The sequence below is a fragment of the Carassius auratus genome, unplaced genomic scaffold, assembly GCF_003368295.1.
Source record: "Carassius auratus strain Wakin unplaced genomic scaffold, ASM336829v1 scaf_tig00003768, whole genome shotgun sequence".
Classification (NCBI taxonomy): Eukaryota; Metazoa; Chordata; class Actinopteri; order Cypriniformes; family Cyprinidae; genus Carassius; species Carassius auratus.
The window spans coordinates 47,193-73,866 of record NW_020523544.1 but is presented as its reverse complement, the minus strand read 5'-3'; the positions used below and the strand labels follow the sequence as shown (position 1 = coordinate 73,866).

The 26,674-nt window shown below is 36.0% G+C and overlaps 1 pseudogene; it reads left to right on the top strand.

The window, feature by feature from the left end:
- LOC113070362 (potassium voltage-gated channel subfamily H member 1-like) overlaps positions 1 to 26,674 on the top strand; it is a 45,279-nt pseudogene that overhangs the window by 1,718 nt on the left and 16,887 nt on the right.

Genomic DNA, 26,674 nt, shown 5'->3' with positions numbered 1-26,674 from the left:
TTCCACATGTGCTCATCTCCCATTTACCCTCCACAAGCATTAGCCATAGAAAGATGAAATGTCTGTCTGTGTTTAAATCATATGTGCAGTCAAAGTGAAAAATGTTGCCATTCATGTTATTATGTCTGAATGAGGTGAAGGACATATTTTATAATGAAAAACAAAATATATCAGATCTTATTTTATTCTATGTTAGATCTAAACTCGTTTTAATGTTGACATGCAGTAGGGGTCAAAAGTCTGGGATTTAAAATCAAATTTTAACCTCGAAATAAACAGTACTTTTAACAGGAAATGTAAACAAATGTGGTAAGGTAAAATTAATATGAAATGTTTCAAAGTAAACAAATCTGTGACATTAATCATTCAAAATCCTTCATTTTATGAACCCTACTGTATGTAAATATGTAAATAAAGGCTGTGAGATGGATGAAAGTCATGATGCTGTTTACGGTTTGCATATTACATAAGGGCAACGCTTATATAAAGGCAATTTCTTGCTGTTAAATACCGGAGAGATCTTCACTGTCCCTCATTTGTGACAGACTACAGTTTCTAATTCTTTTATATTGGATTACAGGTTGTATAGTGTTACCGTGAGCTTGCTCAAGCTTTGAGATATACTTTGTTAAAAGTGCTACTGGCTTACTCAGCAGCCGCTAAATCACTACTGTCAGCTAATCAGCCTGATAGCCTGCTTAACACGCTAGCCACTAACACACTAACATTGAAAGACATCAGACGAAAGGTTAAAGCAAGGTTAAAGAGATGGAGCCCATTACAGATGACCCTGGCACAGAGAGTTTGCAACACAGGCTTTTGGAGAATACCATACTCACAGGAGTAAAAGTTCTGGTATAATTGATAATGGCTGTGATAACTCCAGAACAACACAAACTCACTCTGTCTGCAAAGACTCCTATGCATTAAGACAATGAAAGGTTTAATGAGAGATGTAGCATGAATATAGGTGTCAGGTTGTGTGTTTTAGTAGTTCTAACAGTATTATGGGTAATAAAGAAGTTAATTTTTTCAGTCAGAATTTTGGTGCTGAATAGACATGCATCTTTCAAAAGTTTGGGGTTTCTAAGATTTTTTAATTGTTTTTTCTTTTGCTTGTCAATACTGCATTTATTTGATTAAATATACAAGACCAAGTAATATTGTGAAATAATATACAATTAAAAAAATAATACTTTTTCGTTTTGATTTGTTTCTGAGATGGCAAAGCTAAATGATCAGCATCCAGTAATCCAGTCTTCAGTGTCACATTATGAAACTGAACATGATGTTTTTTCAGAGATCCTAATATCTGCTGATTTGGTGCTCAAGAAACATTTTTTCTTATCATCAGTGCTGAAAATAGTTGTGCTTAATATTTTTGTGGAAACTGTCAAACCTTTTTCAGGATTCTATGATGAATAAAAAGTTCAAAAGTACAGCATTTATTTGAAATAGAAATCTTTTGTAACATTGTGTACCAGTCTTTTTTGCAACGTTTTTCAATTAAACGTGTTCTTGCTGAATAAAAGTATTTTTAAATTATTTATGACCCCAAACTTTTGAACAGTAGTAGCCAAAAACCAGGAATGGGATTCATGTGTATGACCAACCACAGATGTTTATTGTGGTGGGATATATAGGGCAAGATTTAAAAAAATTGATGTAACAGTGGTAGTTTAAGCTTATATTGTTCACTTGCTTAAGTGTCTAAAAAAAACTTTAAAAGATCTGATACTACAACCCTGCATACTACAACCCCGCAAACACAAACCCATGCACCACGACTCCCATTAGTTACAGTAAAGCCAGTCAATTATATTTAAACCAATGTTATGTCAATTTTTTAATGCAATATGGATCACAACAGTCTGTGGGTGGTTTGAGGGCTGTATGAGGCTGAGACTACCAAATATATGTTTCTTTCTGTTCACTTTAACAAGAAAAACCTTCTAAGGCAGGGAACTGTATCTGGACAAAAAGGTTGCCAGAAGGAACATTTACAGATAAACGTATTTTAGTGTGAATGGGGTTGTACGGTAATGTGAGAGTATAATGTGAAACTACTGTGCATTACCATCTTGGCCTCAGACCAGTAAAAGTGTTGTCATAAACATGTCAGATCAGTGGCTTTCGGCTGCGTGACAGTGTCCACCCATCCTGCCTCATGTGACATTATCATGGCGACCGACCTCTAGTTTTCTTACCGTTGACCTTGTGCCTGGTTCCTCTCACCTGCTTCCTCCCCATACCCTCCTGTGCTCTTTCCACAGACACAAACTTTGTGCTGGGAAATGCCCAGATCGTAGACTGGCCCATCGTTTACAGTAATGATGGCTTTTGTAAGCTGTCCGGCTACCACCGTGCTGAGGTCATGCAGAAAAGCAGCACGTGCAGGTATCAGACTTCATGCAGAGCTGGTTTCATGTACTAGTTTTTATTTCCCATCATATTGATCATATTTTATTTTTTTTATATAAAAGAGAGGATGGCAGAGAGAGAACAGCATATTCTTGTAGAAAGATGCTTGAATTCAGTGGTCACAGTATTTTAAGGTCCCTATTAACAAACCATTAACGACAGATTTTGCCTCAATAAACTACTAATTTCCTGCTTGTTAATAGATAGTAAGGTAGTTGTTAAGTTTAGGTATTGGGTAGGATTAGGGATGTAGAATATTGCCATGCCAAATATGTGCTTTATATGTACTAATAAACAGCTAATATGTTAATAATAGACATGCTAATAAGCAACTATTTAATAATGAGAATTGTGAGAAATTTAACATTTGCAGTATTAAATACCGTATTAGATAACATAATATACACGATAGTACAATATTGTTTGTAAGGAAGTATGACCACAATACAACCTAGTATATGTACAGTGCAATATTATATTACAATATGTAATACAATATAGTTCAGCATATAATACTACACTACACACTATGTAGAGTAGAATATGGGAAAGTAACAGTGCCAAATAAGTAAATAATATTTTTCAGTAAATATATATATATATTTAAAATATATGAATACTTTTATTTAGTAGGATGCATTAAATAGATCAAAAGTGACAGAGAAGACAATTATAATGATTATTTGACACTGAAAATTGCTGCTGAAAATCCAGCGTTTCCATCCCAGAAATAAATAACATTTTTAAATATATTAAAATAGAAAGCACTTTAAATTGTAATAATATTTTCTCAATATTTCCGTTTTAACTGTAATTTGGGTAAAATAAATACAACCTAAATACAACCTACAGTCTAATTCCAAAACATAAAAAATGTACCGACTGCAACTTTTTTAGTGTGCTGTATGTAGCAGAATAAACAGAAAAAACATATATAGATATAGATATAGATATATATAGCTGGTACAGTTAATGTTCAAAATAGAGTTGTAGGGGTGACATTGGCTGTCTTCTGTGTGGTTAGTTGTTGAGCCAGCCAGCTTTGTACTCTTACTTTTCCTTGATATGCCAAACACAAGATAGGCTCATTAACGTTACTGCTCCAGATGTCTCTAAGAGAAAGAGTCTCCCGAATGTATCATTCCTCCCTCTCTGCCTCTCTCATTATAGTAAAGCAAAGTTGGACTAGTTTTCAGTAAACTTTTGATTTTATCTGCTCATCATGAATCAAAATATCCACTAAGCAAAATACATATTAATGTTATGACAATTTAACTACACTCAGGTTGTTCTGATTTTCAACCCATTTGATTTACTTTCTTCTGTGAAACACAAAGGGAGAAATTTAGCATGGTATTTTTTTCATTCAGGGAAAGTGAATGGTGCCTGGGGCCTGCGAATATGTTGTCCATGTTGTCATATATGACCTTTTATCATGGCACTTTTTTGTCACTTTTGGAATTTGTCAGCCCCTGGTCTCTTGTATTTTATTCAAAAGAGCAGCATCAGCATTCTACTACACTGCTCCTTTTGTGTTCTACAGAAAATAAAAAAGTCAAATGGAATTAGAATGATGAGAGTAAATGATGACAGAATGTTATTTTTAGTAAACTTTTAGAATGAAGTCAAGTGAAATTCTGATTGAAAACTGTCTGCTTCTGACTGTTTTTTACATTTCTTTTTTGTCACAGCTTCATGTACGGAGAGCTCACAGATAAGGACACAAGCGAGAAAGTTCGACTGACTTTCGAGAACTATGAGATGAATTCGTTTGAGATCTTGATGTACAAGAAAAACAGTGAGCATTGCAAACAAACACACACAGATGCACACAAAACTGGGAGCAGGAACACAGCAGTCCTAGAGCATAAATTTGTTATGCTAATATATTAATGAATATGCATAAATGTGTAAAACAGAGACAAGACAGTTTTTTTCTTCAATAGAAAGATTAGATTTATTTTTCTTCAATAGAAGATAGATTTACGGTGTGTGGTTGTGTTTTTCCAGGAATGCCGGTTTGGTTTTTTGTGAAAATAGCACCTATACGAAATGAACAGGAGAAGGTTGTGCTCTTCCTGTGTACATTTAGTGACATTACAGCATTCAAACAACCAATTGAAGATGACTCCTCCAAAGGTACATGTTGTTCAGATGTATTTCATAACCATTTATGCATTTGAGAGGAATGTTAACACCAGGTTATATCTGTGTTCAGGATGGGGGAAGTTTGCTCGTCTGACCAGGGCTCTGACCAGCAGTAGAGGGGTCTTGCAACAACTGCAGCCCACCGTACATAAAGGAGAGAATGTACATAAACACTCGCGCCTTGCAGAGGTACGTCTCAGTGTGTGCGTCAGACTAATACATTTCATTTTATGCCTGTGAGGGATTCTGGTGTGTACCAGCATGTGTTTGCATCCATTCGTGTCAAAGATCAAACTAACACTAGGAAGGCTATCCTCTTGCACTGTGTGTTTCCAGTCCTCCTGCAGGGAGATTAAGAAGATATATAGAGCAGTTTTTGAATAGTTTATAAAACAGGGTCGGGAATTTAACAGGACTTTGGGACAAAAGTGCCACCAAATGTGAAGAAAAGGCCTAGGCATTTAAATGTGGGGGCCAGAAATGCCTCATAATGAATTTATTATCTGTAACATATGATATATATATTTTTACATTCTGTACTAGGCCTAGCTCATTATTCCTAATGCCACATAAAAGCTTTCATGCAATGGAGCTACCAGATTAGTTTTGTATTAGATATTTAATCCATGGTGGCAGTAGACAATAAATAACTATATAATATGATATGACCAATATAAACTTACTACTGTATATAATCTGCTCAAGTCATTTGCAATAAATAAGTAAATTATAAATATATATATTCATGTCATTTTGCATGATTCTGAATACTTCGTTCTGTTTGGCCAATCATGACATTCAGCTTAGAAAATATTTCTGAATATATATATTTGTTTTATTATTATTATATTTAAATGAAATTGTTACTTTTTGGTTATTTTAAATGTATTTGAAATTTTTATATGAAGCAAGTTAATATACTGATATGCATTAATTTAAATAAAATAAAAAAATTAAGGGAATTTTTTATGTGGTATCGACCTAAAACTGAAGGTAAAAAATAAATAAATGAAAATTTTTATTTAACACAATATTATTTTTACTGCTAGATAAGTAAAACAGTTTTTAAGGTAATGTCTCCATTCATTCTTCAATAATATATAATGTGAACATGTGTTTATTCTGGGATGGTTGATCCAAAATGTCCATTAAAAATACATTTTAGTTGGATGACTAAATATCTGCTATCTAGATGACTAAATATCTTTATCTATTAAACAGATGAGATGAGATGTTTATCAGGATGTGATTTTTCTTCGAGGCGAGTCTCCTGTAAGCCGAGACAGGTCATTGCTCTTCCTCTCCATTTAGATAAACGACCATCCATCCGCTGCCTCTCTCTCTCTGTCTCTCTCTTACACAGGTTCTCCAGCTGGGCTCTGACATCCTGCCCCAGTACAAACAAGAGACCCCCAAGACCCCCCTCACATCATCCTGCACTACTGTGCCTTTAAGACCACATGGGACTGGGTCATCCTCATTCTCACCTTCTACACCGCCATCATGGTCCCATACAACGTCTCATTCAAAACCAAGCAGAACAACGTCACCTGGCTGGTTGTGGACAGCATTGTGGACGTGATCTTTTTGGTAGATATTGTACTAAATTTCCACACCACGTTCGTGGGCCCGGCCGGTGAAGTGATATCAGACCCGAAACTGATTCGCATGAATTACATGAAAACCTGGTTTGTGATTGACCTGTTGTCCTGTCTGCCTTATGATGTCATCAACGCCTTTGAGAACGTGGACGAGGTCAGTACAAAACACTAATTTATTCTCATACACACACACACAAACATTATGTATCAAACATTAATAATCAATGACAAGATTGATCTGTAATGTCGGCTCATTGTTTTTGCTCTGGTTTTCCAGTATACTTAAGTTTATTACTTGTTTTTCACAGTGTTTAAAGCAAGGAGATATGTATATATAGAACATGTTTAAAAAGCAGCAGACGGCAATAATTCAGACAGAGTAGCATGCATTTTATGAAAGATGTGCCAAGTTAAAGGGATAGTTCACCTTTAAAAATAAAAATGACCCCATGATTTACTCACCCTCAAGCAATCCTAGTTGTATATGACTTTCTTCTTTGAGATGAATAAAATTAGAGTTATATTAAAAAAAATGTCCTGGCTCCTAGCTTTGTAATGGCAGTGAATGGGGTTTACGATTTAGAAATCCAATAAAATGCAAAAAATTGCTCCATACGGGTCCTGGGGGATGGGGGTAATAATTGTATTAGTTGGCGTCGATAGCCCGGTGTCTCAAGTTCCAATCCTGACCCCCTCTCTCTCCCCCACATCACTTCCTGTCACTCACTACACTGTCATATCTAAATAAAAACAAAAATAAAATAACTCAGATTGTATTGGTCTGAAAAAAAAAGTAATATACACCTAGGATTACTTTTTTGAAGGGTGGGTAAATCACTGGGTAATTTTAATTTTTGGGTGAATAATCCCTTTAAGGAGTTTGCGAGTGAACAGAAAGATTCTTTTTTAGATATTACCAATATAGTCAAGGTGAAATTTGACACCAAGTGTACTATAAATACAGTATAATTGTAAAAATAATGACTGTCTGCTGACAGGTTTTTCACTTTCTGCCATTGGTCAGGCAAGCAAATAATCCCTGCTACAAATATGTACAATGTGTTTTTGTAGGCCGACCTGGAAGTCAGGAATAGGATTTTTTCCACTGGATTTAGAAATTGCAGGAAAGTTCTGTGACTAACTAAAGTGTATTATTCTTACACATCGTGTTCATTAGGGTTATCTTCTTTACAATTAACAGATGTAAAAAGCTTTAGTATAAACAAACCACAATTTAAATCTACTAGTTGGATCAGTTTTTCTCTGTAGCCACATCTAGCCTTTTACACATATTTCTGATGTATTTTATCTCAGAATTAAACAAGGAAATATCTTGATCTTGCGTAAACTACAGACCTTATTTCAGGCATTTAAAAAACGACACACATGACCATTAAATTTATTGCATTAATTGTTCGCTGTAAGACTTCTTCGGATTCTGTGTAGCATCTACTCTGACTCGAACTATTCTAGTGGCAGTTATCCAGCAAGCCTGATCTCAGATCAGTGTCATAAAGTAAATCTCTGGAGAGATTCTGAATCAGTTTATCTGCCTTGGTCTACGCTGATTTTGGAGGAAATTGGTGCAGTTAAGCTGAATGCATTTAAATTTGATAAAACTAGACTGTGAGTACTACACACTTAGTGTATGGGGACCTGAATTATCAGATCAGACAAAATATTTTACAATAAACAAACTCACAAGGGACAGGGGAAGTGGACATTTTTTGTTCCATTCAGGCCTGGAAACAGACATGAATATTGCCTTTAAGAAAGAAAGAACTGAAGAAAAGCTTTGCACTACCCTGCTGGCTCTCATTACAGAGATAACCTAGCTAGCATTGATGTAACAACTCAATAGTCTAGGAGAGATCTTAATAAGTTGCTACCTAGGGTCTGCTCGTAACTATCTTCAGATTAAATTTTAAATGCAACAAGGGGAAGCACAGCAAAGAATTAACAAAACTAAATCAAAACTACACACTTTGTGATGAGACTTTTTTCATATTTACCTCAAAACATCTGTTTGGAATAGCTATTAAACCTTGCATTTCTTTCCAAGTGATGGTATAACGGCCCTGCAACATTAAACTGATCATTTGTCTGAGAGCTTTGTCTGAGAGATAGTGTTTGAGCTTGTAATGGAGCAAATCTTTGGTGCTAATTAATATTGATCGGGACGTGAGAGAGTTGAAGCACGCAAACCCTTTCATTGATCTTGGGCTAAGAGTTCATTTCCACGCTATCATATTTACAGTTTGAATTTTTATGTAAAGCATTTGATGTGCTTTTGGGTAGAAGTATTTGAGCACCTCACTTTGGTTCTCTGTTTCTGTCTCTTGTGCTCGCTGGATATGGGTGATTGTATGGTAAATTTGGGAACTGAATCGATGGTGTGTGATTCTCTGTGCTGGTGAGGTTGGAATCGGTGTACTGGATGATGCTATTGCTCTGGATCAATCTGTGACCGTATAACAATTTCAACTTGAACTGTCTTTCCGCATTTAATTGAACTCACAATCAATTTCTGCCACTGCACAGAGGATGAGCATAATCTCTCTGCCCGATGTTAACTGCTCTCACACCTGCATTCCACAGCTTTCCAAAATGATTTGTGCTTAAAGGGACAGTTAAGCTGAAAATGAAAAATGGGTCATCATTTACTCAAATTTAAAGTTGGCACGAAATGAAAATTCACAATTTAATTCATTTAATTTTTCTAAATACATCTTATGTTTCAGTTTAAAGTGGTCATTGAATGCATAATTAACTTTTACAGGTTTGAACTTAAACCTGTACACAATGACGTAACATGCAGCGAAACGAAACTGTGAACAGACCTGTTTTTGACAAGGTATAAAAGGGTGTTGTTTTACACTATAATTGAGAAACTTTTACCAAAGTATGTTATAGACTTTTCGTTAAGACCCAAAATAATACCAACTTGTGTAAAATGGGCATCTGTGCATTTTTTAAAATTAATTAATTAATTAATTTTTGACCTCACAATGTTTAATCAAAATGGCATAACTGGATCTTCCAGTGATCCACCAGTTCTCTCTTGTGATATATGCAGGTCTTCTCTAATCATTTGGGCTGTCTTCATTGGTCTGGATACATTGAAAAAAAGGCGTTTTCATTTTAAAGCCGTGCTGTCAGTCTCTGTGTTATATGACATGCAAGAAAAAATAAAAAAATTTGCGCATTGATTTACTAATTTGTTACCTCGATGTACTAAAATGTGTACATGATTACTATTTGGTTCCCTCGATTTGCTAAATAGTGCACACAATTTACTACTTCATTCTCTTGATTTATAAATTGTGTGCATGATTTAGCAAATCAAGGGAACTAATTAGTACATCGTGTGCACAATTTATAAATCGAGGGAATGAAATAGTAAATAGTGCACACAATTTAGCCTACTATTTTTTTCCTCCATGCCATGTGCGGGGCTACTGTCACCGGTTTTGAATACTTCTGTTTTCACAGTCAATACAAACAGCATTTTCAAATTTATTCATCTGGGAAAGCATCTTCAAAAAGCTAGGACAAAAATGCCATCTCAGTGTGGACGAAAGTGCCAAAATGTAGAGAAAAGTATGTGTTTTCTAATGTAGCCAAGCTAAGTCTGCTTAAACCTCACCCCTGAAAGCTCACAATTATCTGCTCACATTTTATTTTATTTTAATAATTCATTAAACTTGGATGTACAGTATGCCACCATATAGAAGAAAATATCTGTTACTTCTCTTCAGAACTTAGAAATGAATGAAGAAAAAACTTATTTTGTCTATACAATGAAATTGAATCGGGTCAGTGTTGTTTTGGACCACACTGACTTATATTTTATGGATAAAAACAGGTGAAATATTATTTAAATAATCTGAAAAGGAAGTCGTACAGGTTTGGAATGATATGAGGATGAGTAAATGATGACTGAATTTTCATTTTGAGGCAAGCTATCACTTTAAAAAGTAATATATATATATATATATATATATATATATATATATATATATATATATATATATATATATATATATATAGCTGTGATTCTTTGTAAAACAGACATATGGACACACACACTTAAACTCGCACACTCTCGAGTTACAAATGAATTTGATACCAGCACATTCACCCACTCAGACGCTCTTCCCTCCTACTTCCACTGTGTTGCATGCACACACACACACAAGCACATATGCAGGATCCGAGCTTTCATCTTGCCCTCGGGCATATGGCTTTTCAGAGGGGCTGTCAGCACCAGTTTACCGTGATCAGCTACATCAAGCTCATCAGATCTGTCTGTGCACGCTGCCGGGCTTTGAGCTCAGCAGAACCAGCCCACAAAACAGAGCACCACCATAAATAACGCCATCCTAAGAGAGTTATGCAACACAAGGCAAATTAGATCCTGAGGTGACGACTCTCTGATGGAGAATAATGCACTCTGTTTGGTGTTAGCTTTCTGATTGATTTGGATTTGAAACAGAGGACGAAACGGCTGGTAAACTTAAGTTCACACTGAGGTTTGTTTACATTAGGAAGCCAGTGCAGCTTTTGAATGTATTTTCTTTGGTGGAAAACTATTTGCAAACAGAAGAAATGGCTAGATTTCATTTTGCACTGCTCAAACTACACTATACATAGAATGAAAAATTGGGATTATGCAATCCTCCTGATGTGTCTAGAAATCGTAATATTGACCTGACCTGTGTTCAGGTGGTTAGAATAAAATAGAAGCATTGGACAATTTTATTTTAGCTTAAATATCCAGTTTTCATTACCAGATAAGGGTGTTTAGGGTGTTTAGCATTAGAATAAGAAAATTAAATGAAATAAATGTACATTAGGTTCTAACTGATCTATACTAATAAAAGCTTTGGGGTTGGTACAAATTTTAGTTTGTTTTGTTTTTGAAAGAAATCTCATGCTAACCAATGCTGTATTTGTTTGATTAAAAATGCAGTAATAACAGTAATATTGTGGTTTTTTTTTTCTACAATAAAAAAAAACACTTTCTATATCAATGTATTTTTAAATGTAATTTATTCCTGTGATGGCAAAACTGAATTTTCAGTAGTCATTACTCCAATCTTCAGTGTTACATAATCCAGAAATCATGCTCAAAAACATTTATGCTGCTTTTTTTTTGGAAACCATCATACATTTTTAAGGATTCTTTGAAGAAAAGAAAGTTAAAAAGAACACCCTTTAATTGAAATAGAATATTTTTGTAGCAATATAAAACTGCTTGTCACTGTTGATCAATTTAAAGGGTTAGTTCAGCCAAAAACGAAAATTATGTCATTTATGAACGAGTCAATCTTTCATTCATTATCTGGCTCAGCTCGATGTTCATCTTCAGTTCTCTCTTCACAGCAGTTCAGTCAGTGTTCTGTTTGAGTACATTAATTACTCCGGGATATTGGTTTGTTTTTAACTCAGAGGGAGTGTCAGCCACATTAAAAAAGTTCACAGCTTAAGTCATTCGTGGATTAATGCATTTCAAACGATTTTGTTCGATTTGGTGAACTGGTTGAAGAAGATCCGGTTACATTGAGTGATTTGTTTGCAAACCGGATATCACTAAACTGCAGTGAATTCTCTCACAACAGACGCGGAAGAGAAGACAATGCTGAATAAAGTCGTAGTTTTTGCTATTTTTGGACCAAAATTGTATTTTCGATGCTTCAAAATTTTTTAACTGACCCTCTGATGTCACATGGACTACTTTGATGATGTTTTTCTTACCTTTCTGGACATGGACAGTATACCGTACACACAGCTTCAATGGAGGGACTGAGAGCTCTCGGACTAAATCTAAAATATCTTAAACTGTGTTCCGAAGATATTGGAACTACATGAGTTTGAGTCATTAATGACATAATTAAGATTTTTGCCTGAACTAACCCTTTAATGCATCCTGGTTCTTTCTAAATAAAAAGATACATTTTACTGAACCTAAACGTTTGAATGGATTTTAGTGTTCTTATGCTGCCACAGGGAATGGTGGGAGATGTGGTTTTGCCACACAAGCCTGTCCCCTCATAAAATGCCTCAAATGAACAGTATTGTCTACCAAGATTCATCACAATCTTATTATGAATATTATCAGTGAGTCTTCCATCATAATTAACGCCCCCCCAACGCTTGAAGAAAATCCACAGCTTCTCATTGGTAATTAATGAGTGTTCATCTCATACATTATTATACCAAAATAACCTAAAGGCAGCATTAGTGCTTTGCAGATTGTTGTATGCAGAAATTGCTTGAATGGGAAATGTGAATCTATGTTTAGGTTAAAAATGCTGCAAACTAACACACTATGGGCCCTATTTTAATGATCTAACTGCAAAGTGTAAAGCACACGGTGCAGGTACACTCAGGGCATGTCCAAATCCACTCATACATACATACATACATATATATATATATTTGGTTTTGAGCTGGTCTATGGCACAGTCTATTTTCAGCTCCATAAAATAGCATTGTGCCAGCAATGCGCCTGAACACACCTCTTTTTAAGACCAACACACCCATGGGCAAACAAATGGGCGCAAATGCATTTGCTAATTAAACGACATGGTGCCGGACGGGAAAATGCAAACAGCGCCGGACTGAAACTAGCAAAAACACTTGAGCTGCGCCTTGTGTTGCATTGCGCCGGGTGTATTATAGGGCCCTATGGCATACTGTCTTCCTATACATACTCAAAAGTGCACACATTTCCATCAGCAAATGACACACAGGACATACTTTCAGTGAATAGAGCATGCAAAGTGGAATGCAACCAATATTTCTTTCTCTCAAAGGACAAACATGAGGACCAAGCATATACATGAACACACACACACACACACCTCTGTTCCATCATCTGGGACATGTGCATATTTTTATGGCCTACAGGGAGAACTGTGTGGTTTTTAATAATCGAAATCCTCAGGTGTTTCATTTCAAAACTTTCGTTTGCATAATTATCTTATGTTACATAAACCCCGTCTGATTTCACAGAGACATCTGTCATCGTTTCGCACTGCCTTTGCAGCAGAGGCTTGATTATTAATGTCTGCGATGCCTGTGATCTCACTAACAGTCCAGGCTATGCTTTTTCACTCTTGATTCAAAGCGCCATGCTTTTGTTTGCATTGACTGTTCGCGTATTCTTCTGTTGACCATTGTCACTCTCTTTTTTTTGTTTGTTTGTTTTTTCTCCTCATCCCTCTTTCTTTTTGCATGTCCCTTGCACTGCCTGTGTTTGTTGTGGGCGAATGAAGAACTGGAATCATCGAGCTGTCACTCAAGTAGGCCTTTCATCTCAAAACTCGGCATTTGATTGATATGCTGTGCCTCAGGGCATCAATCAGACATTGATGTAGACCAAAAGCAGTATTAGACCATAGTCTATTATTTCATGTTTCGAATCAAATCAGTCAACAGAATTTTTATAATGAATTTTTGTCATTTAAATGTTTGCTTGGTGTGTATTGAACTGTATTGTATGTGTGTGTGGTGTCAGTGTTTGTAACTCTGTGGATGTGCTGATAGGGTGTTTAAATGAATATTTAATATCCATGGACACAGACTTACTGTAGTATCAAAAGCAGCAGCACAAATATTATCCAAAATGCATTTTATTATTTTAATATAGCAAAATGCCTAAAACGAAAGAACCTCATTTATGTTTCAGTGTCTGTTCGAAGAGAACTGTTGACATCACTGGAAGAGATGTAATTTGTATTTGTAATATCTACCCAAATAAACCCTGGATAAATCCCTGATCTGAAAATACACACATATAGGGTTCCAGGGTGATTTTGGCTTCAATATTTAAAACAGGCATTATACATATTTAATGTTATCGTTGTGGCCATTTCCCTAAAGCAAGTCTCCACTGTACTATTGATGTCCTTGTGTGTGAAAGCTGTTTTATTCATGAACATGCACTCATAGTTCACCAAATAAGGAATATATAATATATAAAGCAACAATTCACCCAAATGTCATAACTAAGTCATCACTACAACTAGAAGTGGTTCAACTCCTCTTCTGTTTCTCAGAATAATGATCACAGAAAGTCTGGTGGTAAGAAATAAAAAATAACAATGGAAATACCATGCTTTGACATCACAGAAGTGCACTTTCCGAAAAAGATTGTACTTTTGCATATATTCCAGTGTGTTTGTTCTGGTGCTCAGGTGCTGTTTCAGCTCTCTGTATTGTTGATTTCAGAGGGTTGGCTTGGCAGACGCCTGCATGTATTTATAAATGCAGAGAATCTGTGCTAAGAGAGACAATGCATTTTATTTAGACTCAAGAAAACGTGTCGGTAGAATTGCTTCGGCCTATAATGTTTAGATTTGATGGATGGATGAAAACATATTTTGCAGTATGTTTAAGTCTCTCTGTCTCTTCCTCAGGGTATCAGTAGCTTGTTTAGTTCACTGAAGGTGGTTCGTCTGTTGCGTCTGGGCCGGGTGGCTCGCAAACTAGATCACTACATCGAGTATGGTGCGGCTGTTTTGGTTCTGCTGGTTTGCGTGTTTGGGCTGGCCGCCCACTGGCTGGCCTGCATCTGGTATAGCATTGGAGACTATGAAGTCATAGACGAGGAACGTAACAGAGTACGTCCGGAGAGCTGGCTTTATATGCTGGGTGAGACAATCGGGACACCCTATCGCTTCAACGTCAGCGGGACGGGAAGATGGGAAGGTGGACCTACGAAAGATTCAGTCTACATCACGTCTCTATACTTCACCATGACCAGCCTGACCAGTATTGGATTTGGAAACATCGCTCCAACCACAGATGGGGAGAAGATCTTCGCTGTGGCCATGATGATGATTGGATGTGAGTTGAAAAGCTTTATTTACTTCTTTATAAACACGTGCATGAAAAAATACATCTGTTTATCATTTGAGAACTCGTAACAAGCTAGTGCAGTTCAGCTAGCAAATTCAGGGCTCAGCAATAATGCTGACCCTATATATAGATTTATAGCATTGCAAATGTAAACGTGGTAAACGCTGTCATTTGGGTGTAAAATCAATTTTTTTTTAACTTTTTTCTAGTTTTCTAACTGGTTAACATAGAAAAAGGTTTTAGCTACAGAATGTACTTTGGTCAAAAATCACCTTACCATAATATTTTCCAGTGTGAAATGATCCGTTTCTGACCATATTACCCCCTCAATTGTGTTTTGATTCATTTGTGACCATTTATGCTGACTGAGACAGCTACATTTCATTTGGTTCTGAACAGTGATTTGTTACGAAGGCAGATGAGCGAAATAATGGAGCGTTGACTCTAGAGATGATGCCTGCAGGGTCATCCACGGCGGGGCTCTCGCAGATCACACTGCCATTGAGCTGTGATTCACCACTCAGAGGAAAATGAGTCAGTTCCATTATATGTGCTGCTATTAAACATGACCAGCTGCCAGAACGCTGTTATTTATATGGTGAAACTCCCTCATGAGAGGCTTATTTTCAGAGTAAACATACATAGCTGTTTTCTGGGCAAACAATCATACAGTGCAGAACATCAATAGGTTCAGAGGTGGGTTCTAGAATTTATGTGAGAATTTGTTACACAATATAATAGGCAAAACAATGTAAATCAATTAACTAAACCTTTTTAATGCAGGACAAGGCTGTTTTGTCACAAGAAAGGGAAAAAAATTACTTGAGTAGGATAATTGTTTTAGATAATTCATTGTACATGCTCATTTCTTGTATATTTCCATTACTTTCATCATTATCAAACTTCATATATAGCTCACCTGTAAAAACACTAATATTTAAATGTAGTTTTTAGCAAATCTGGAAATGAATATCCATTTTTCATACTATACAATATAATGTTCTGATTCACTTTTAATAAACAACTGATTTCAGTTTTTTGTGCATAATGCATTGTTTATTGATAGTTCATGTGAGCTAAAGTTGCATTTGTTTACATCACATTTTTACAAACATTATTAGTGAATAATACATAATTACAACATTTACTAACAATAAAATAAATCAAAAGTTGTGTCTGTTAATATTATTAAGTGGACCTCAGCATTAGCATTTTTATTAACTTACATAAATTCTGTAACAAATGTATGAATCATGGTTATTTAGTATGAGTTTATTTCCCATTAACTAATGGAAGCTTATTTTAAAGTGTTATAAATTATTAAGATACAATATTATGGAATTATATATAGATGGAATAATAATTAGAAAAAGCCAGACTGGGAAAATTGTTAAAATATGTTGATGACTCGGTTCGCACTGAACATTTCTGTTCAATCCTATATTTTCTGTAATTATAATGTGCAGATGGCCGCAGGGAACTCAAATCACATAATTACATAAAGAAAAAAAAAGAATTTAAATATTCAGCATGCACTAGCAATGACGCTCACAGACATTTTTTTTTTCAAACTGTTTCTTGTAGCTCAAGTCACGTTGCATTACATAATAATCTGTAAGTTGTGTTTTATGCTTATTTAACAACAGTTAATGAAAATGTTCAACTGACATAACATTGCAGTCTGTTCACAAAAGCTTCAAGGTGATGTGAACTTACAGGCTTTTGTTTCACAAGTGCATTTCAAAAGTTCTGAATCGTGCTGATGTTTCATCATGTTTATAGTGACAGTTTAAATCAGCGCCGAGTGTAAACACTTGATTTGAGCAGCGTTTGCATCATTCTCAAGGGCTTTATTCCACAGTCTAGAGAAGTTGTGAGAGAAATTGGTCTCTTCTTTTGAAACAAACCCAGAAGTGCAGATGCTGATTTCATGGCTTTCTCTGGGAACAGGGCTGGCAGCAGGTGCTGGAATGCCTGTTCTGTTGCCATGGCAAACGCTAGCTTGGGGTACGAGTTTAACGACTGATAGAAAATATAAATCTGACTGAGACAGACTAACAGGTAGAAACATACATGCCTGGCTTGTTTTCTTCACATATACCTTTCTGCAGCTCGCCTGTGTGCGTGTGCCGATGTACACGTGCAGAGGTCTTTGAGTCGGTGACAAACATAAAGCAGCTTTCATCTTTCCCCTGCAGGAGTTTTTGTCAGCTAATGACTTCATACATATTAGATATGCGTTTATGAGGCATGCATACGCAAATTCATTGCAACTCTGTGAAATATGCATGTTTTGCCTTGTTTGATTGATAGCTTAACTTCCTCTCTTTGTTTTCAGATTAATTCCCTCTAGATGCATTAATTCTTCTCACGTGTTTTTACTGCATGTGCACAGGTTGTGATGTCACAGAGGGGTGGAGCCTCAGCTTGTGAATATTGATAAGGTTATAGCTTATAGTTTAAAATTAGGTTTTAAGTTGTGATTTATATATTGAATGATTTCTGGTTGAATCTTGATGTGAACTATTGGAGTAGTCTTTGAAAAGCAAACATCAGGTTTTCGGAAATTTTCTTTCCCATCAAAAATAGGGCACTACCCTTAATAAGGTCTGTTAAGCAACTGTCTGAACAACTTGTAATTAAACAGCTACAGTTTGCTTTTTCTAGGTAACATTTAGGTGCAGATAAATCTGAAATAATCAGCACTACACTTATAAACCAGCATCCAGCAAATTAGTTACAGCAAATACTGCCACAGCTGTTCTCCATAAAACTCAAAGACAATAGCTTACAGACTAGAATCTCATTTAGTTAACACAGACAGCTTTAAACAAAACTCAGAGATTTTGAGAGTTACAATTTACATCAATACATTTCATTTACACAAGTACTGCAGTATTGTTGCGAATTTGACAAATAAAGCTTTTAACTTAAACGTTGATGTTTTCAGAAAGGGACACTGACTGTAGTTTGAGCAGGCAGATGAAATAGTGTTGTGCTGTTTTAAGAGATGATAAATATATCCTGAAATTAAATAGAATAAACATATAATAAACATTCTGCATGAAGAGTGACTTTGAGAGTCCCGAGCTGAGTAAATCGTCCAGAATATTCAATGTCCCTGATACTCTGACACCGTCAGCATCAGAGTAACCTGAAAGTGTCAGCCAGAAATGGGAAGCTAAAACGCACTGTTCTTTATTGCCTAAGTGGTTGTGAGCCTGTTTTCCAGTAGATTTGGTGCTTAATCAATTTACCTTGGCCAAATTCCCCGGCATCCTAACCTTTCAGCTGACATTGATACAGATTTACAGTGTTTGCAAACGTTGAGCAGAAAGAGCTTTCGCTCACCCTACCGTCACATGGCCCTTTGTAGGCAATGATGCAAGTTCAATTGGAAGCAGAGATGCCAAGATATGAAATATTCTGTCACATGTTTCTGTAATGGAGCCACAGGGAATCTTTTGACAAGGACTCGTTTCATCTGATCAGATACACTTTCTTTCCCTTTTTCCCTCTTTTTTCTCTCTCTTTTACCTCTTCCTGATTTATAGACATCATCAAGGAACAAACACAGATAAAAGATACACATACACCCTCAACACCTAACTAATCTCAATAATAGTGACAACAACCACTGTTTATTAAATAGTGTGTATATATATATATATATATATATATATATATATATATATATATATATATATATATATATATATATACTGGAATAGTAATTAAATATATGATATATGTGTATTTGATTTCTATACTTAGTTGAGCATCTATTATGCGAGGAGACACAGAGCTGTGGCTCTTATTTATGAGTGAGGTACCTAATGAGGATAATTGGTGCTTCTGAACAAACAGATTAAATGATGCTATCAGTCATGGCAATGGATGAGTTAGTAATGGCTGATTAGAAGGCAAAAGAGATCTGAATTTCTAGGGGTCAAAATTAGGACGGAATTGTTGGGTTGCAATTGTGAGATGTTTTCTTTTGAAGAATAATTACGATGACTAGATAATTACATTTGAATGACTGATGAACAGATTAATATTAAAGCTAAATTTCAGGGGTTTAATTACTTTTATAACATGTAAAGTACACTCTAAGAAAAGTCTGTGATGTTCTGTGTTAATATGAATGAATTTTCCACAGGTGTTTAACCTGTATTTTGAATAAGGCTTTGAAATGTGATGCGTTTTGAATTAAAGGAAAAATCTGTAAATTTAAGGGTCCTCTACACGATAACATTTATAGAATCTCAATTACATGACAATGGTGTTTTGAAACCTATGTAAATACCGTTATCTGCTAACAATACTGTTATTAAAAAATACAAAAAAAATACAAAAATGCTAATTTGTGAAAACGGTGATGTCATGCACATGCATAGGCCTATTACATGTTTGTGTAGTTTATTTTACATTGTTACATCACCAACTACTGGCCAACTATTTTAAGTCGCTTTAGTGTGTGTGTGAACAATCATTCATCGTTCTGACAACATTGTCTGTACGCCAAAAAAACATTAGGCATCTATTTCTACATATTGTACTTTATTTTAAATTTAAGTTTTAAGTTTGAAAATGTCCCTCTGACTCACATAATTTTCAGCACTCAAAATGTAAGTGAAAGTGCTGATGTAATAATATTTGCATACTCTATTCAGAATAATTTCCATATAGATTTGTGATTGGTCTTTTCTATGATCTGTTTTGATCCATTTATTCATCTATAGCAGACTTTATATTGCTAAAAACAGTGTCAAATTAGTGTAGATGACTGTGTGCAGCTGACTGAAAGTATGACGTGTGCTGGATGCAGCATTTCACTAAAACCTCAACTTTAACAATCTTTAACACTATTCTATTTCTGCCTCTCAAACACTGGTGTTTCCTTTGTTCATTGGAATGATCATGTGTTTTACATTCTAAAATATGATTTACTTGAATATAACTTTTTTTTGTTATTTTCAGTAGTAAGTTTCACTATTTGAACTCATCTGAAACAATGCTTTAAACTGTATTGGCAAAGCAAAGGGGTGATAAAAAGAAAGAGAGGGAGGGATGAAGGGAAGAGCCCAAGTATTATGCTGGCAGTACAATTAATCACCTGCTCTAATCAAATTACACTAACACAGGCTTATCTCCTCCACCCCATGTTTTTCTTTGCTCTACTGCTCATTCTCTCTCTCCATCTCTGGCAGCAGCCCAACTCAAGCAGACGGTGTGATGTGCGTGTCTTTTACCCAAACAGTGTTGTAAATGTGTCTCGTCATCAAGACAATTGCTGCAGCACTTTTCTGTTGAATGGAGCAGGTGTACAATCATCAGATCTACAAAACTTTGTGAAAAATGTATACAGTACGTTTCCACTAATGAGTCCTGCTTTACAGTACCATCTCAAGAAAGTCCCCTTGGGGTTTAGTGCTGGTTTTTGCTCCTCTTCTAATGACTTGAACTTGCATGTTTTAAACAGAGCACACAGAAAGAACATGTTGTTTGGTGGATTTAAGGCTATATATCCTATATGAACCCAAGTAAGATTAATGTGGTTCTCTGCCACTGTTTCCACTCTAAATCACATGCTCGATATGCCGTTTCCTTGTTTGAGTTGTTGTGTACTTCAGGAGGAACAGAATAACCCGAATGTATCTATTTTTAGAAAAGATGTTAAATTCATGAAACCTCGGCTTTAGCTGTGCTAAGGGGAGCAGTAAATGAGAGTGTGAAAGAGAGAAACACAGGGTGGATGGAGGAATTTTAGTGTGTCAGTCACAAAGTTTTAGTGAGCAATTTAGTGTCCAGTAACATATTCAGTCACATTTTTCTCTGACAAAAATGGCTACTTTTAAGGGTTATGTAGAAAAGTGACTTGAGATCGGCAAAAGATAATAAACGGTAAAAATTCCCTCCTCACTGTAAATCTTAAAATCTAAAACCTTTTTTTATTACTTTGTACTGTTCTCTGAGGTCCACTTACAAGGTCATCAAGATATTTACATAAAAAACAGCTATTTTCTGCTCTGTTTTAACCCTCATCAGAACGCTCTGTTTGCATGGGCCAGGTGGACTGTAGACTCTGAAGTAAATGCCCACTGCTATTATTGGCTTACTGTTGTGACATTTTGACAGTTTCATCCTTCATTGATGGATGCAGCTGTGATTTAGGTTAAAAGGCATAACTACAACTAAACCATCTGTAATAAAAGACAATAGTGACCAAGTTATGAAAAGTTACTCACACTTGTGTGTTGTCACATTGGATCCAAAATAGTCAACACAGCATCATCTTTTAGTTTCAGTCTTTTTGTCATTAAAAATAAAGTTCATCCACTTTTTCTTAATGTTGGGATTAGAAGGAAGACAATGCAAAGACTGTTTTTCCACAACTTGGCACTGCACACCATCTGGCTGTCTTTGGTGTCATCTGTCGTTCGATTTATGCATATACCTGTGCGTTTGCCTCTCTTGTTATTTATACTATGTGTGCAAATCGGTAGGCGGGGCTAAACAGGCAGCGATGTAGAAGCAGGCGTTGATCTTCTTCTGCGGAGGTGGTGTTCAGCCACACTATTATGTAAAAAAGCGGCAGATTCCATCTTCAATATAAGCTGTTTTTAGACTAACATGAAAGCTCTGAATACTGAAACTTACAGGATGTTTTTTATGGTAAAATTACCTCTTATATATCAAAATATCAAGGGAATGTTGATTTCTCAGTTCATGAGCCCTTTAAAGGGATGCTTCGTGAAATAATAAAAATTCTGTCATCATTTAGTCACCCCTCACATTGTTCCAAAAACCATGAAGCACAAAAGGAATTTGTATAGCCTGAACATTCCTTTCATAATAATGAAATTGAATAAAGACTGGGGCTGTCAAAATGTAAAATAACCAAACCATAAAAGTTTCGTAAAAAGTCCAAATGTAATTCATTATTGACTTACAGAAGTAGCCATGTCTAATTTGTGATTGAAACATTTATTTGAGTCAAATTGTCTCAATGATTTGGTTGTTTCAGTTAAAAACAGATTTGAACTGATCTGGTTCTCAACAATGGTCTGATTCCATTGATGTGAATGTTTTTGTTATCAAAGCTCTGTTACGGTTTCAGAAGACTTCAGCACTTGAAAACATCAGTATAATTTAATCATGTGATATGAGCTAGAGATCAGATCATTATTGTCAAGAGCTGCCGAGACAATCCGTGCAATCTCAAAGAACAAACTAATGACACATTAAAGAAATACTTACACTCACTCTCTCTCTCTCTGTCACACTTACATGATTAAAGAGTGTACATCAGCTGTGTTAATGTGAGGGGAGGGTGTGTAATCAGCTGCCTGGCTCACTTATTTGTTCATTTGTTAATGAACATACGCCCGCCTCTGTAATGAAAAACAGATCTGTGTGTGTTTGATTCGACGGGACAGTTTATGTTGAACCGTGAAAGCAGTTAAAGTTTGTTGGGTGACCTCACACATTGATACATCTGGACGTGTCTGTGTCCTATGTGTGGTGTCAGAGCATCTAGGATGTGTGTCTGTGTGTGTGTGCATGTGTTCAGTTGGACAGTCTCTGTCAGCTCCGTTCCGTGTTCTTGTCACCCTGGAGCCAAATCTGTCCCCAGATCAGCAAAGACTGTCACACTGCATAACCGTACATCAACGCCATCTCACACACAAGACTCTTACACTCTAATAATAATGGCTGGGGTCCCAGAAAACTGCAGCAGATGACAAACACTGAGAAGTTTAATCTTTTTTTTTTTACATTGGCATCTGGAAGTGTGCATGAACTTTAAATGACAGTGTTATTTAAAAAGTTATTTAAAGATATAAATGAAAGAGATTATTATTCGTTTGATCAAATTTAAGCATTAAAAAAATATATAAAAAATAACAGTATACAGGTTTGGAAAAACATGAGGGTGTGTACATGATGACAGAACTGTCAGATTAGTTTATTTTAGGTGAACTATCCCTTTAATACAGTATATCTGGGAAAGGGCAATGTTTCTTGTGTTCATGAGACAGACATGAATTAGAGTAACGTCAGCTAAAAAATTTTATCTGAAGGTATTTAGGAGGGTATTCTCTGTCTATGTCTCACACACACACACACACACACACACCTAGAGTCCATACATGTGTAATTAGATTTCCTCCTGTGTGAAAAGACGTTACAGGCCGGCTAAATCAGATTAAAAGAGACAGTCACTCACATTTACTGAATCTTCTTCTTTCTGTCCTTTACTTTCACTCATTTACAATTCACTTTGTCATTTATTATTATCGTCATATCTGTCTCTCTCTGTTATGGAGCTGGTTACTTATGGAATAACATTTTTCATACTGTTTTCTTTTTTAGTTTGTTTAATAATGTAATTACTTCTCTGCTGGTAAAGCTGAATTTCCAGCAGCCTAGTTTTCAGTGTCACATGGTTCTTCAGAAATCATTCTAAAATGCTGGTCTGGAGCTCAAGTAGCATTTCTTCTTATTATCACTGTTGAAAAACTTTTGCAGCATAATATTTTTGTGGAAACTGTAATGCATTTTTTTCCAGGATTTTCGACGAATAGAAAGTAAAAAAAAAAATCATTAATTAGAAAAAAAATTATTAAAATAAATTTGAAACAAATGTCTTAACTGTCACTTTTCCGCATACTTGTGGAATATAAGGGTTAATTTCTTTAAAATAATATTTTTATAAATCGTACTAACTCCAAAAATGTATATCCATCTATAGAAATAGAAAATTTTCTTCTGGCATTCTTTCATTTACTTACTTACTAGTCTATTTTTTTTCTATTTGCATGAATCATTTGATTTATTTGTGATTAAATTACATTGTTCTTTTCCTGTGTTGTCATTTAATCCAAAGTTTCTTTCTGTCTTTCTTTATCTTTCCTACAGCTCTCCTCTATGCCACCATCTTCGGTAACGTGACAACTATCTTCCAGCAGATGTATGCTAACACCAACCGCTATCATGAGATGCTGAACAGCGTGCGGGACTTCCTCAAGCTGTACCAGGTGCCCAAAGGCCTGAGCGAGAGGGTTATGGATTACATCGCCTCCACGTGGTCCATGTCCCATGGTATTGACACAGAAAAGGTGAACACCCTGTGCGCCCAACTCTAATTACCCAGCGTGCAACTCTGGACACGTGCACGTGTGTTTGTGTGTGTGTATGGTTATTCACTCTTGCTCTGAAATGTTTGTGTGAGTGTGTCTGGCTAAGTATTTTTAAACACTAGTGTGATTCTTTAGCAAGATGCTTTCTCACGCTGTGTGTTTGGACTCGTCCTGTCATTTATACGCAAAACGCAGGAGGGGAACAGCATGACTCTGTGGATATGAAGTCCCCATTGGTTGGACATTGCCAGAATGTTCCAGCTGTCTCCTTTTCTCTCTCTTTTTCTGTCGTGATTTAACCGTCTCATCACACAGCCTCACACTGTTTTCCCCAGAGCCAACCTCCATGTCTCCGTGACAACCACATGCAGAAAGGGAGATGCTCTGGAAAAGTGAGGGGCTGCTGGGAATGGCTGCTCAGGGAAATGTCACATGCTAATACGCTTAGATGCACACATGCACACCAGCATGCGAGTCCTGTACCTCTGTCTGTCTGTGTCGGCCTCCCAGTATGCTCACTGGCATGAGAGTAAACTAAAATTTGTATGATGTGAGACGGGTTATAAAAAAGAAAAATGCAAATTTTTTATAATACAAAAAAAGAAAAAATTGGGGCTGTCAGTGTTCATTTAGTACAAATAATATTGCTAATTTAGTACAATGAATTAATTAGTCTTTTATATTAAAAAAAGACTAGAATCATTCCCTGGCTACTAAAAATATTTCAAATAAGGCATATTATCTCAAAGCAGTGCATTTAAAAAAGCTGAAAGTTGAACTTGAAAATAAATAAATAATAATAAATAAATAAAAATAACATTATAAACAATAAATATAGTCATCTGAACTGAAATCTAACCATTTAAATTAAGATAACTCACATTTTAGTAGGTTAATGGTTATGACAATGTTAATGTATTTGGTTTTGGCGGACTAGATATGTTGAACAGCAATTATGGACTTGTATCTCTTAATAGATAAAAAGACATGCTGTTGCGAATGTGTAAGATTTTCAACTACTGCATGATAAGCATACATAAATGCCATAGGTGATCTAGACAGGTGGAGCTGGGGGAGGTGGAGGGATTCAGAGGAATTCTGACAGAACCATCATACTGTGAACATTGAACTACAGTAGGCTACTCAAAGGTTGAGCAGTCTCATTGGCTGCAGACTCAGCAGAGGCTAATCAGCTTGTGCCATGTAGTAAATGATGTGACTGATAGCAGATTGCATGTAAAAGATTTAGCCTGTCTAGAGTTTCATGACTTAACCAGTTTCTAATTTTCTAAGTTTCTAATAACAGATTTGATTAAATTTTATGTAGGCGGCCAGAAAATTTTAGTAGTGACACTTTAGTATAGGAGTCAATTCTCACTATTAACTTGTCGCTTATTAGCATGCCTGTTATTAACATATTAGCTATTTATTAGTACATATAAAGCACATATTCTGCATGACCATATTCTACATCCACAATCCTACCCAATACCTAAACTTAACAACTACCTTACTATTAATAAGCTGCAAATTATGAGTTTATTTAGGCAAAAGTCATAGTTAATGGTTTGTTAATAGCAAGAATTAGACCGAAATTGATAAATTAGTCATCAAAGAGATGCTCTTTTATTGCTTGTGCCATTTGTATGTATGGAATTTACATTATGTTTCCATAGTAAATCAAGCTCTTTTATTGCAAAAGATCAAGGAAAACTTGATCATGACATGACCCCTTTAAATCAAAAGAATTTGCAGCAGAATTACCACTTATGTCTGTTATTTCGCTCTCCCATTACAGGTTTTGCAGATCTGTCCTAAAGACATGCGTGCTGATATATGTGTGCACCTGAACAGGAAGGTTTTCAAGGAACATCCTGCTTTCCGTTTAGCCAGTGATGGCTGTTTGCGGGCTCTGGCCATGGAGTTCCAGACCATCCACTGTGCTCCAGGAGATCTTATCTACCATGCGGGAGAGAGCGTGGACAGCCTCTGTTTCGTGGTGTCAGGGTCACTGGAGGTCATCCAAGACGACGAGGTGGTCGCCATTCTGGGTAAGAGGAAAACAGAGACAGAGAAATAGATCTGGATCTGAATTAATGAGTATTGACTAGGTATGGATCATGATGGTTGAGTTGCCGTCCAACCGTTGACTACCTTAGTGAGGTCAAATAGTTTTTTATTTGGTACATTTTTAACAGTGGTGCAAGCTGTTAGACAAGATTTGCCTTCTCGAATTTGGACAGCTCTAATTTTGACACCACAGGGCTTAAGTCTGCTTCATCTGTTACCTTATTCAAAACTAATTTCCTCTACAGACTCAATGACATGAGGACAGCATCCCTCTGTCTTGGGTTTAGTTCCCTATGGGAGGATTATGTGCACCCACAGAGCTTCTATGTGATCATATATCTTGACTGACATACAGAATGTCACACCCACTCATCCGCACTGTGCTATCCCTCTCCCTTTTGTTTATTCCCACATCCTGCACCCTGT